Source organism: Sorex araneus, chromosome 11 (assembly GCF_027595985.1).
Source record: "Sorex araneus isolate mSorAra2 chromosome 11, mSorAra2.pri, whole genome shotgun sequence".
Classification (NCBI taxonomy): Eukaryota; Metazoa; Chordata; class Mammalia; order Eulipotyphla; family Soricidae; genus Sorex; species Sorex araneus.
Genome location: NC_073312.1, coordinates 15,337,596 through 15,352,439, shown reverse-complemented (window position 1 = coordinate 15,352,439; position 14,844 = coordinate 15,337,596).

The following is a 14,844-nucleotide window of genomic DNA, read 5'->3' as shown; positions in this document are numbered from 1 at the left end:
TGTGTGTTGACTTTGTTGCCGGCTATTTTACTGTATTGATTCATTGTTTATAGAAAGTTTTGTGGATTCTTTTGGTTCTTATTTGTATAAATATCATGTCATCTGCAAGTAGATATAATTTGACTTCTTATTTTCCAATTTTAAACCCTGTGATTTCATTCTCTTAATTGCTACTGCTAAGACTTCTAATACAACATTCAACAAGAAAAGAGACAGTGAACATTCTTGCCTTTACCTGATCTCAGTATGAATGGTTTTAGTTTTCCACTAGTAAGAAAAAAACACTTTCTGTGGGCTTCTTATAGATAGCCTTTACTATCTTGAGGAAGGTTCTTTCCACTTCTATTGTGTTGAGGTTTTATTTATCATAAATGAATATTGGATCTTGTCCAAAACTTTCTCTGTACTGTATTTCTTTTACTGATGTGATGTATTATGCTAATTGATTTCCTTATATTGAACTATCCTTGCATCCCTAGGATAAATCCCACTTGTTTGTGATATATGATTTTTTTATGCTGTTGTATTCAGTTTGCTAAGATTTTGTTGAAGATTTTTGCATTGATATTCATCAAGGAAATTGGTCTGAAGTTTATTCTTTTGTAATGTTTCTGCCTTCTTTGGATATCAGTGTAATGTTAGCTTCATAGGTGTTGTGAAGGATTCCTGTTTGTTTAGTATCTTGGAAGAGCTTAAGGGTCAATGTCAGTAAGCCTCCTCTGAAGATTTGATAAAACTCACCTTAAATCCATATGGACAAGGATTTTTTGGGGGGGAGATTCTTGATTACTGTTTCAATCTTCTTGCTTGTGATTGGTCTGCTCAGGCTTTTTATCTTCTTTTCATTCAGGTTTGGGAGATTACATTTTGTTTCTAAAAATCTGTACATTTCTTCTAGGTTCTCAAGCGAACTAAATAGAGTGTTTCATTGTAAGCTGTCATGATGTCTTAGATTTCTGAGGATTCTGTTATAATTTCTCTTTTTACATTTCTGATCATATTTATTTGAATACATTCTTCTTATTTCCTCATGAGTCTAGCAAAGGTCTATTTTATCTATTCTTTCAAAGAACCAGGTTCTGGTTTCAATGATTTTATGTGTTGCTTTCTTAGTTTCTATACCATTAATTTCTGCTTTTTTTATTTCCTTCTTCTTGCTGGTCTTTGAATTCACATGTGGTTAATTGTCCAGACATTGAAGTTGTGAGTTTAGGTTGTTGATATTTTTTTCTTTTCTTATGTAGGCTTGTGTTATCATGAGTTTTCCTCTAAGTATAGCTGTTACTGACTGTGTCCCCAGGGGATTTGATAACTTGTTTTTTATTAGTAGTAGTCTCAAGAAATTTTTTTTTTTTCTTTTTGGGTCACACCCGGCGATGCACAGGGGTTACTCCTGGCTCATGCACTCAGGAATTACTCCTGGTGGTGCTTAGGGGACCATATGGGATGCTGGTAATCAAACTCAGGTCAGCCACGTGCAAGGCAAACACCCTACCCACTGTGCTATCTCTCCAGCCCCTCAAGAAATTTTTAATCTCTTCCTGCATTTCCTCTTTGATCCCCAGCTGTTACTTAATACCATATTGTTCACTCTCCACATATTAGAGTTTCTCTACATCTTCTTTTTATGAATAATTTCTATCTTTATTTCATTGTAAATAAAATACAATGGTATTTTTTGGTATGATTTTTATGTTTGTGGATTTATGTTGCCTTATGGTCTCATTTGTGATCTATACTGAAGAACATTTTGTGTGCACTAGAGAAGAATGCATGCCCAGCTTTTTGAGGATGTATGCCTTGTATTTATCCACTAGTCACAGCTCTTCTAGTTTTTTATTTATGCTCTTATGCCTTTATTAACATTCTGTCTAGTGGTTAAAGTGAAGTGTTGAAATCCCCCATTACTATTGTGTATTCTTTCCATATATTTCTTTAGTTCTGTGAGGAAAAGCCTTATAAATTTTGATGATCCTACATTTGGTTCATATGTTAACTACAGTAAATAATTATCGGTCTATTATTCCCTTAACCAATAAGTAGTGTTTATCTGTACCTCTAATTACTTTCTTCAGATTGAATGTGGTTTGGTCTGATATAAGTATGGCTGTCCCAGTTCTTTTATGTTTACCATTGGCTTGTATGATTGTATCTCATCCTTTCACTCTGAGCTGTTTCTATTCTGTGATTTTAGACGGATGTTTCCTGTTCCACTGCCACTCTGTCTTTTGGTAGAAGAGTTCAGTTCATTGACATTCAGATAAATTATTTATATAAAGGACTGTTTTGCCATTTTACTACGTGTGGTTGTTCCTGCTACAATCGGCTGTTTGGTTTACATAATGGTCTTTCAGTATTTCATTTAGGGCCATTTTAGTTATAACAGATACTGTCAGCTCTTGTTTGTCTGAGAATGCTTTTATCCTTTCTTCCATTCTAAATGAAAGCTTTGCAGGGTAGTAAACTCTAAGTTCTAAGTTGAAAGGTTTTTTCAGTGAGTCATTTCTTTCCTATACCATTCTGTATGAGAGATCTGCTGTGATTCTTATGTTATAGCCCTTATATTAAGATTTCTCATCCCTATAGAAGCTTAAAAAAACCATCTCTCTCTAGATTTTGCCATTTTGATTACTATATGTCTAGCATTGTTCTTCTTGGGTTTATTTTGTTTGGTACTCATTGGGCCTCTTGAATCTATATAAGTCTCCCTCCAGAGAGTGGGGAAATTTTCTGTGATGATCTATTTGACAACTTCTTCTTCCCCTTTGCCATTTTTCTCTCTTTCTGGTATTCCTGTAATTTGAAACTTTTCCCTCTTGCCGTTATCTATTAGTCACCTGATGTTCTCTTCCATTCTAGTGCTTCTCTTCTCTTTTGCAAGTTCCCTGTCAATATTAGCTTGTATTTTTCTTTCAAGTTTATCTATATGGTTCTCTACCCCTGCAATTCTGCTAATATTGTGTTGTCCTTGCTTTCACCTTCAGGGAGCTTAGGTTTATTGAGTTACTCCCACAACAGTGCCCCTAAAGCATACCCAATTCCATCATGCACTAATAATCCTATATTGCTTTTCTCTTTCCTTTATGTCATTTGCATGGTTTATTTTGCAATGTCATTTTCATATAGACACAGGAAGACAGTTGATGCTATGCTTTGTAACATGGAAATTAATTGATTCCAAAGTAATATTTACTGCTGGGCATCATATTTACCTGACTTAAACCTCAGTTGCCCTTACTCCCTAGCATTGCAGAAGCAGGGTCCCAACCAAGGGAATGGATGGACCCAGGGCAAGCTGTAAGCTACCCTGGCATCAAAAGGAGACAAGTTAAGCACCATAAGTATAATAAATTAAGAGCATGATTATGGAACTAACTGTATCATAACCCAAAAAGAAGTAACTGAATAAGGACTCTGCTGGGGTTAGGAAAGACTAAACTGGCCTGAGGACTGTGATCTGGGATATATAGTGAGATGTCCCAGAAAGAATCAACCTTTAAACCTAACATATCTCTTAGTGTGTTCATACAAAATGACAAGAAATACTATAAGAAGTAAATTTACTATGATTGCTTAAATGGATTACTAGCTGAAGAAAGGAGAAAGCAATACACCCTGGATGGAATCCTGCCCTTGAGCAGATCTCTAGTAATCTGGAGTGTTGAACCCTCAATGAAATTTTGTCATTGAGTTGATCTCCTGAAGGAGTGGCTTTACATCTGTTTGTTGTTATGAAAATGTTAAGCCCCATCTTTGTGTATCCCCATCCTTCATGATTTCTATATAACTATGCTGTGGAGGAGGATGAGAAGCAAGACTTTGGGACTTTGAGGACAAGAATATGAGGACTATGATGAAAGTCAAGGTCTAGAAGGAGGCCTAGATGATGATGATGATGATGATGATGATGATGATGATGATGATGATGACTGGAAGTAGAGGACTATGAGACTATGACAAGATGAGGAAGAAGATATAATGAAGTAGAGGAGTTTGAGGTCTACAAGGAAGCTAGGATGATGGAACTATGGTGACTGGTACTATGAGCAAAACTATGACTGCAATTGTGCTGTAAGGGAGAGATCGAACTATGCAGGGGAGGAGAGAGAAATAAACTGACGACCGAGAATTGGAGCTGATGTCAGATGGGGCAACTGTCTCCTCTGGTGGCTGGGAGAAAAGTGCAGGGTCTTTGGTGCCAGTCATTCAGTGCTGGAACCTGGCTGTGGTGGGAGGGCTGCTTTCCCTATTTTCTGAGTCACAGCATTGGTCCCCTGTTGAAAAGCACCAAGAAAGATGAACCTGCATGAGATCTGCAGAGGAGGGATGCAGAACTTCCAGAATCTTGGGTATTTTTTTCATTTATTTATTTATTTATTTATTCATTTATTTATTTATTTTTTGCTTTTTGGGTCACACCCAGCGATGCTCAGGGGTTATTCCTGGCTCTGCTCTCAGGAATTACTCCTGGCGGTGCTTGGGGGACCATATGGGATGCCGGGGATCGAACCTGGGTCAGCCGCGTGCAAGGCAAACGCCCTACCCGCTGTGCTATCGCTCGGGCCCCTCTTCTTTTATTTAAAAAAATATTTTTTATTGAATCACTTTGGGATATAGAGTAACAAAGTTGTTCATAATTGAATCCCAGTCAATCATATTCCAACACCCATCTCTTTACCAGTGGACGTTTCCCAACAAAATGTGCCCAGTTTCCCTCATGCGTTCCTCTCCCTCCCTGCCCCCAAGCCTGCTGCTATAGAGGACATGTTTCTTCTTCTTCCTCTCTCCATCTATCTCTCACTCTCTCTGTGTCTGTCTCTCTCTATCCCCCTTTCTCTATTTCTTCCCTCCCGCTCTCATTTTCCTTTTAGGCACAACACTCAGTTTGTGTCCAGAGTGATCATTTCCGTATATCATTGCCTTGTTTCTTTTTAACTTTGTTTTTGAGTCAGATCCAGTAGTTTTCAGATCTTATTTCAGACTCTGTATTCAGGGTTTACTTCTAGCAATGTTCAGGGAAACATATGGTGCTTGATATTGAACCAGAGTTAGCTGCAAGCATTTTAACCTTTATACTATCTCTCCAGCACCCAAATACTCATTAATTTTAGTTACTTTTTAATCTGGAGACTTATTTTTTGAATCTACAATTACATTAACAGAAAGAATGGATAATTTGTATCTTTCCCAATGTTTATATCAATTATCTTAATTTTTTGCATCTGCTTAAAATGCCAAAACAATGTTGATTAATAAATTTTTATGGCAGGCATTTTATCTATTCTGTTATTACTATAAATCATCTCATTACTTTGTTGAGACTATTATGTGCCATTGGGTTTTAGTAAATATTATATTAAAGAAGCCTCAGTGAATATTTTATACTTGGCAATTTCAGAAATAACTTTATTTTATCAAGTACCTTGTCTTTATCCAATATTAATCATTTTTTCTTAGTTGCTATATTGGAATATGCTTAGAAAATTTGGCTTAATGTATACACACCTTTTTTAAAGTAAATCTTTGGCAAAGTATTGCTTTGACATATTTTTATATTTGATTTGCTAATAGTATTTGTTAAATTGCTACATTTTAAATCACAATTCATATTATCAAGTAGTTGTTTTCTCTTTGTACTCTTTGGATACAAATGCAGTGTTAGTTTCCTAAAATAAAATAAGAGACATTCCATATATTGTTATAAAATAATAGCTTAAATGTTTTTTAAAAATTATTTCTACTTGTAAATTGCAGAGTACTCACTTTTGAATCCTTAGTACTTTTCTTTTCTTTTTCTTTTTTTTGGGGGGTCACATCCAGCAATGCACAGGGGTTACTCCTGGCTTTGCACTCAGGAATTACTCCTGGCGGTGCTCAGGGGACCATATGGAATGCTGGGAATCAAACCTGGGTCCGCCATGCACAAGGCAAAAGCCCTACCCACTGTGCTATCGCTCCAGCCCCCAGATACTTTTTCAATGTTCAGTTTTTGTGTACTTTAACAACCCCTGTAGCAGATGGTGCAAGTTTTTAATTGCTTTGGGCATTATTGGCTCTTCTATTGATTTTTTTAGCTTAAAAACCATGAATTCATGATGTTTTTCTGTGCTATACCTGGGGTTCCTTTAAATACTTTGATTTTGTTTTTGTTCGTATGAATGTTCAGTCACTGTTGCTAAATACCTGTTGTAATTGGTCTTTCTTTGGCTTTTGTGTCCCCATAGCTAAGTTATTATGATTTTTTTTTAGCTTGCCAGGTCTCAAGCTGTGAGAGCAGTGTTGAAAGCGATGGAAAATGAAACATCATGCCATGTGGGCTGCTCTACATCTCTGAATTCTCCCAACCTCAGTGGCAAAGTTGCTTCACCCAACTGTTCAGCTTTTGAGGATTAATAAGCGGAGTTAGACCCAAGTTCATTTTCCCCGAAGTTTTCCCAGGATCCACAGAATTCCAATTTCCAGAGAGACTCTTATGCTTCTGTGTAGATTTTAATCTAATTCATTCACTGAAACTACAACTCAGAAATGTATTTATTCATTATTTTTATTGCCTATTTTCATCTTTAATGCTATTGTCATAATGAGTTGGGGTTATAAACATGCCTGACTGTGACTCCACAACATTTAGTTGCAGAGCTTTCTGGGGGCTTACAGGTTGGTTGCAATGCTCCCATACTTGGCCAATCTGCTCCCTAAGGTTTCACTCCCTTAGGTGCCCTGTTTGCACAGGTGATCACCAGGGACCATACTCTTTAGATGAGTCATATAGTTATAGTTGTACTCACCTAGAATGGCATTTACTGATTGTAGCTTACACATATTTTTAGTTGTTAGGCTTTGTTCAAACTCATACCCCCTTGTTCTGCTTACACACACTAGATTGCAGTGCAATTGGAAGTCACTTGCATTGTCAAGAATGGCAGACAGCTCAACTGGGATTCTGCCAGAATGACACTCTGCCCATGGGGATACTAAGATTTGAAACGACCATACTCTTGCAAGGCAAGTATTCTAAGTCACTGTGTTTCTCCTCTGTGCCAGAGGCTAAAACTTTAAAGAAGATTTGGTAGGAGAGACACCTAAGTGAGATTCATTTGATTGTTGCCACAAGAATAAACTAGTACATGAAAAGAAATGAGGGTGATTTCTTTATATTCTTTCATCAAACTCTACAGACAAAGATGGGTATTTCTAATTTTTGTTGCTTATGATTTAGTAGTTTGTTAGTCCTCATTGGCGGTGTGGAATAGGACTGAGAAAAGCATTTGCTGAATAGCAACTTCATTAAGAGGCATACAGCTTACATATTTCATTCAAATAACAATATTTTAAGGCAGGCACTAGCACCCCTGTTTTATTGAAACAGTGATTCAGTAGGGTTAAGTCAATTTCTGAAGACCATCCATCTCTACTGGTGGATCTGTAGGCAATCTACAAGCAGCTGAGGTCTGTGCTCTTTTTATTTTATTGCTTCATTCTTTATTGGGACTTTCCTTATATTTCTATTTATTATTCTTTAAAATAATAAATAAAATCAAAAGCTAAGAGCTAGCAACAATTTATGCAAGATTCTTGGTTATAGTGACTATCTTTAAAGCTACAGTCCACAGGAATAAGTAAGGATACCTTTAAGCAAAATGTTTAATCTTAAAACAAGGACATATTTAAGCAAAATATTACAATTTATGAGGTTAAATTAAGTATATCTCATGAAGCAGACATTACAAATCAATGTTCAAAGTGAAATTCACTGTTAAAAAGTCAACTACATATATTTCCTGGTTGGTTCCTTTTCTGTGCTATCTACTCCATAGATTATATTCTTGACAAATAGCCCAAGAGTCATTAGCAATAGACATAGAATGCAATGGAATGCTCTTTCAGAGAGCCACAGAACATACAGAAAATTGTTAATAGAGAGTCACATCTATAAGTTCCCTATAATGGGCTTTCACATAGGACATTATTTTAGTTAGGTGCTATGTGACATTTCTTAAAAAATTCCTACAGACAAAGAAAACAGACCAGTAGCTACCAAGGTAGGGCCAGTGAGATGAGTTTTAAATAGGTGAAAACACAAACTGAATAAAAATGGCGCAAATTTTCAGTTACAGGTCATGGGATGTGATATACACTTTGGTGACTACTAGCTAGTAATATTGACTACATATTTTAAACTTACTAAGGAAGAAGCTTCCTAAGCTTCAGGCTCTTATCTAAAGAAAAATGTGTAATTACATGTAACTATCATTACAGATGGTGGTTAGACTTAACATGGAAATCATTTCACAATATAAATACAAATATTGAGATTTTATATTAAATAGTTGAAATTAAAATAATGCCCTATGTCAAATGGACCTGAGGTTTTAAAAAATGGATTATAGATGATCATTTTAAATTCACATGAATAATTCATACAATGTTTACCTTTGACTGATTTTTTATATTGGCTATAGGAGAAGTTCCAGATCAAATCTTGGTACAATATGAAAATGATATAAATAGACTTTTGGGCAATTTCTGGATACCTCCTTAGTTTATTTAGAGCTTTGTGACCAGCAACAGGAAGACTATAGACTCAAGAAAAGGTGAAGCAAAGAAACTGAATTATTTAATAAATTAGAAAAATGTTAATACAAATAATTAAAGATTTTTAAAAAAGGGAAATAATTGATAGATCAAACTCATTTGGTTTTAGATCATTATACATTTAAGCATGATGCTCCAGGAAAGTTGCCAGATACTTACTAAATTACCCTCTGTGTCTTAAATGGCTTATAGTATTTAAGATATATACCTGACTGTTGGAATGATAAAATTTAAAATTAGGGGCTGGAGTGATAGCACAGCGGGGAGGGCGTTTGCCTTGCACACGGCCGACCCAGGTTCGAATCCCAGCATCCCATATGGTCCCCTGAGCACCGCCAGGAGTAATTCGTGTGTGCAGAGCCAGGAGTAAGCCCTGTGCATCGCCGGGTGTGACCCAAAAAAAAATTTAAAATTAGTCAAGCAGTGGTTTTGTTTGTATGAACAAGGAAATAAGGAGAAAAATTTAAGATTGGTTGTAAAAATGAACATTTGGGCAAATGTATATGGTTTGTGTGTATGGATTTACTGCAATAGATAAGTATAGATGGTAAGTGTGAAGAAATCAGTGATAAAACAAAAACAATAGCTTGGAATCCAATCAAAAAGGACCATGATGTCTTGGAAAAGTTGCTTCAATACGAAAATGAGAAGAATGCAGGATGAAGAGCTATGCTCTAAAGCTAGAGAGAGAGCACTATGACTTGAGCATAAGCTTTGGATGTGAAAGTCCCACTTTGATCCCTAGTTCCACATGGTCCCTTGAAGAGTGATGAAAGAGATCGACCTTTAAACAGAGTCACAAGTAGTCCATGAAGATTGTTGGATGAAGCTTCCAAAGTACAAAACAAAGAGTCCTACTCAATGATGGAGATATAGTAAGGTATTAAGACACGTATCTACATGGTTCAATTTCTGGCACCCCATGGTTCCCTGAGTATCCCCAGATATAAATCAGGAAGCCCACTGTGCACAGTACTGTGCTTGGGTGTTCCTCCCCATGGCAGCAAAAAAAAAATTGAAAAACTAATAGTACTCAAAACTGGACAAGTCGTTTTTCCATAATCTGGTGTAAAAATGTTCAGTGATGTCCTTAATCCTTAGAAACATCTCCCTTGCTTTATGGAGCACCAGTTCATCACTGTCCCATCATACATAATGGATATTATAGTAAAGCAAGATGCAATAATCCGAGCTATAATCATGAAGACTCTCCTTGTTTATAATTAAAGAATCACTGTATCACTGTTATCACTGTCATCCTGTTGTTCATTGATTTACTTGAGTGGGCACCAGTAACTTCTCCAATCGCCCCAGCCTTGAGATTTTAGTAGCTTCTCCTTACTCGTCTTTCCCAATGATGGGAGTCTATTTTAGGGTCAGGAGAATGAGACCTGTTATTGTTACTGGTTTTGGCATACTGAATACGCCACAGGGAGCTTGCCAGGCTCTGCCATGCAGGTGGGATGCTCTCAGTAGCTTGCTGTGCTCTCCCAGATGCATATATATACATGTATATTATGTATATGTGTATATGTATAAATAATAATAATGAAAGGATAGCCAATCTAAACCAGTGGTGGGCTTTGATCCTATATTTCATTACTGTCTCATGTCTATCTTTTTATTCTGGCCTCCACATCTTAACTTTTAATCTGTATAATGTTTATAAATTAAGATAATATTTATATGTATTTTCAAAATCAGCTGCAGCAGCTGAACCTAGAAAATTTTGTTCAAGAGAAGACCTAAAACAATTTCAAACTGACTGCCCTCCTTCCCCCCACTCTTCTGCTGTGGTAAGTTTCCAAGCATGGACCAGTTCTCCAGGCCCTTATTTGTACTACCCGTGGTTATTAGTCTCATATTACACTTTTTTAATGTCCCACATATGAGTGACATCATCCTATGTCTGTATATCTGCTTTTAACTCAATTCACTTGGCATTGTACTCTCCATGTCCATTTAAATATAAGCAAATTTTATGACTTCAGTTTTCCTGATGGCTGCATAGTATTCCATTATGTATATGTGCCATAGTTTCTTTATCCAGTCATCTATTCTTGGACACTTGGTAAAATTCTTTTACCAGATTCTGGCCATTGTGCTTCCGTGAACAGAGAAATGCAGATGGTGTTTCTGCTGTGTAGTTTTGGTCTCCAGAGTATATTTCCAAAAGTGGTATTGCTGGGTCAAATGAGAGTTTAATTTCTGGTATTTTGAGGAATGATCATATTGTTTACCAAAAAAGGCTGGACCAGTTGGCATTTTCACCAACAATAAATGTGAGTCACTTTCTCCCCTCATCTGCATCAGCACTGGTTGTTCTTCTTCTTTTGGATGTGTGCCAGTCTCTGTGGTGTGAGATAATATCTCATTGTTGTTTTGATTTGCATCTCCCAGATGATTAGTGATGTAGAGTATTTTTCCATGTGCTTTTTGACCATTTGTATTTCTTCTTTGAAAAAGTTTATGCTCATTTCTTCTCCCCATATTTTGATGGGGTTGGATGTTTTCTTCTTGTAAAGTTCTACCAATGCTTTATATATTTTTTATATTAACCACTTAGCAGATGAGTATTGGGTAAACAATTTTTCCCATTCCGTAGGTTGTCTTTGTATCTTGGTCACCATTTCTTTTGAAATGCAGAAGCTTCTAAGTTTAATGTAGTCCCAGCTGTTTATATCTGCTTCCACATGCTTGCACAGTTAGAGAAGGGACCACCTATGGCAATGATAGTTGGAAAAGATCATTCTGAACAAGACCTGAATGCCAAAAGTAGGTAAACTTATATACATGATAGTCTCTCAGTACCTTTATTGCCCAAAGGAGAGAGAAAGAAAGAGAAGAAAAGTGTCTTCCATGGAGGCAGGCTGAGGAACAAGGTGGTTGGCGGAGGTGGGGGGCGAGGGGGGGTAATGTGGGAAGGGTGGCAGGCAGAAGGGAAACTGTGGACACTAGTGATAGGAAATGTACACTGGTGAAGGAATAGGTATTGGAACATTCTATGACTGAAACCCAATAATAAACAATTCTGTTACTATGTATCAAATGGTGATTCAATTAAAGAATAAAATTTTCCAAACTGGGGCTGGAGCAATAGCACAGTGGGTAGGGTGTTTGCCTTGCATGCAGCCGACCCGGGCTTGATTCCCAGCATCCCATATGGTCCCCCGAGCACTACCAGGAGTAATTCCTGAATGCAGAGTCAGGAGTAACCTTTGTGCATTGACGGGTGTGACCCAAAAAGCAAAAAAAAACAATTCCAAACTGGTGTCATGATTACCATCTTTTTGGTTTTAACCATAGTGAGTTACAAGTAAAATGTTTAACAGTTTTAAAAGATAAAAATATATCTTTAGATGGGGATAGAGTGATAGTACAGTTAGTAGGATGTTGACTTGCATGCGGCTGACCCAGGTTCAGTCCCTGGCATTGCATATGGTCCCTTGTGCACCACCAGGAGTAATTCCTGAGTTCAGAACCAAAAGTAAGCCCTGTGCATCGTCAGGTGTGAACCCAAAAGCCTATATATAGGGAGAGCCTGTGTGTGTGTGGTGGTGGAAGGGTAGACTATAATGTAGAGTACTGGGAAGATTCTTTTATTGTGTTTGTCTTTTTTTTTTTTAAATCTAACTCCTTGGAGCAAAACCATTAAAATCCCTGGTCTATCCTACACATCCCTATGGGCAGTCAGTCTGGAGAAATGCCCACCATTGCTCTCTGTAGGCTTATACCATTGGCAAACCATCCCTTTTGTATGGTGATATCTGACATATTAAAGCCACATCTTCATTTTTTAGCCAGATGACTTATTTTGAAAGATTTAGAACCTGTGCTTAAAGAAATATTTTTTTCTCAACAGAAAAAGATAGTGTGAGTAATAACACACCAATGAAACTGATTATTTTGGCTGTGAAGTACAAGTTCCTCGGAGAGTGATGATTTTGAGAATAAGATGAGATTTTCAAAAATAAAATGTATTTATTTTCGGTCCATCATTTCCTACTGTGTAACAAAGGATCCCATTATCTGAACTATGTATTTAGAAACTACTTTTCCTTATGTCCAATGTGATCATTCAGTTGAAATGAACATTTGGAAGCTTCTTAAATCAATTAAGACTATAACTACTAAAATAGCCACTGCTAATTTTACTATTCTTTAATCTATTTACATATTCAAATTATATGAAAAATCATGAGCTATTGGAAATACATAATAATGTAATTTCTGCTCTTTAAATATTAACAATCTAATTATATAGGCCAATAATTATGAAACAAAAGGTTATTATGAATGGTTGAGTTAGTGAAATGCTATGATATACATCAGGAATTACAATCATATTGGCAAGAAATGTCAGAAATTAAAAAATACCTGTGAAAGACGCAACAGTGCTTGGTGGAAATTGTAGGAAACTCTAGAGTAATATAGACAGAGAGCAACATGAGGAAAGAATATATGTCATAGTATTCTAGCATTATTTTTAAGGAAATTTGTTAATTTGCATTTTTGTGAGAATATTTTCAAAAAGAATTAACCCTATGTGAATCTACAATGTAGAAGCCAAAACAGGTTGCGTACTTTATCAACCCAAAGGTCTCAGTTCTTAAACCTTTGTGTGTGCGTTTAGAAAAACAGATGTACATAGCTTTTAGAATAGGCAGTCTATTTACTAATTTATTTAATTTATCTAATTAAATTTATTATTAGGCCAAGGTACTTAATTTATCAGGGGATGGCGTCAATTCTCCAGTTTCATGGTAATAACACATTTGGACTCTACATTGAGTTAAATTGACCAATAAACGGTAAAATATAATCACTTAATTCTGATTTTAACTTTCCCTGTCTCTATGACAGACAACTTCCCCCACACTCTCTTTCTACTTTGGGGCATTATGGTTTGCGAAACAGATCTTTTATCTTTTATCTACTTTTATCTACTTTGAGCAAATATCTCCCATCCAAAATTATCCCTCCAACCATCATTGACTTAGTAATCCCTTCTCTATTCCAGCTGCCTTCTAACCCAGCTCATGAGACAGGCTGCCTACCATGGAGCAATATTCCTGGTCCTATATCTACTGTCCCTGCATGTCAGTCTCATATTATGTTATTTTATATTTTACAAATGAGTGCAGTCCTTCTAGGTCTGTCCCTCTCTTTCTGACTCATGTAACTTAGCATGATACTTTCCATGACCATCCATTTATAAGCAATTTTTATGATTTCATCTTTCCTAACAGCTGCATAGTATTTCACTGTGTAGATGTACCAAAGTTTCTGTAACCAGTCGTCTGTTCTAGGGCACTTGGGTTGTTTCCAGATTCTGGCTATTGTAAACAATGCTGCAATGAACATACAGGTGAAGATATTACTTCTATTGTGCTTTTTTGAACCCTAAGGATATATTCCCAGAAGTGGTATTGCGGGGTCATATGGTCAATTTCTAGTTTTTGAAGGAATGCTCATATTGTTTTCCAAAAAGATTGGACCAGTCGACATTCCCACCAAAAATGAAAGAGAATCCCTTTCTTCCCGTATCCACGCCAGCACTGGTTGTTTTGCTCTTTTTGATGTGTGCCAGTCTCTGTGGTATAAGATGATATCTTATTGTTGTTTTGTTTTGCAACTGCCTGATGATTAGGGATGTAGAGCATTTTTTTATGTGACTTTTGATCATTTGTATTTCTTTTTTTGAGGAAGCTTCTGTTCATTTCTTTTTTTTTTTTAAATTTTTTATTGAGTCACCATGTGGAGAGTTACAAAGTTTTCAGGTTTAAATCTCAGTTATACAATGCTCGAATACCCATCCCTTCACCAGTGCACATATTCCACCACCAAGAATCCCAAGAATCCCAGTATAGCTCCACCCCGCACCCCCACACCCCTAACCCTCCCACGCCCCTAGCCCCCCCACCCTTAGCCCCCCCGCCTGTGTAACTAATAAATTTTACTTTACTTTCACTTTGATTGCATACAATATTTCAACAAAACTCACTATTATTGTTTGGAGAGTCTCTCCCCTAAAGTCAGACCTGCTGAAAAGGAAGCATTAGATAATTTGTTTTCCATTGCTGAGGATAAAGAGGTATGAGGTCGAGTGACCACACTTAGCAGCCTCTCAGTTTTGGGTTTCTGTATTTTAGTATTTAAGTAACTAAGTCCAGAGAGATATCTGTCAGAAGTGGCATCGTTGCCAACTTGTACTTCTCAGTTACATTATATTCCACATATGAGTGCAATCTT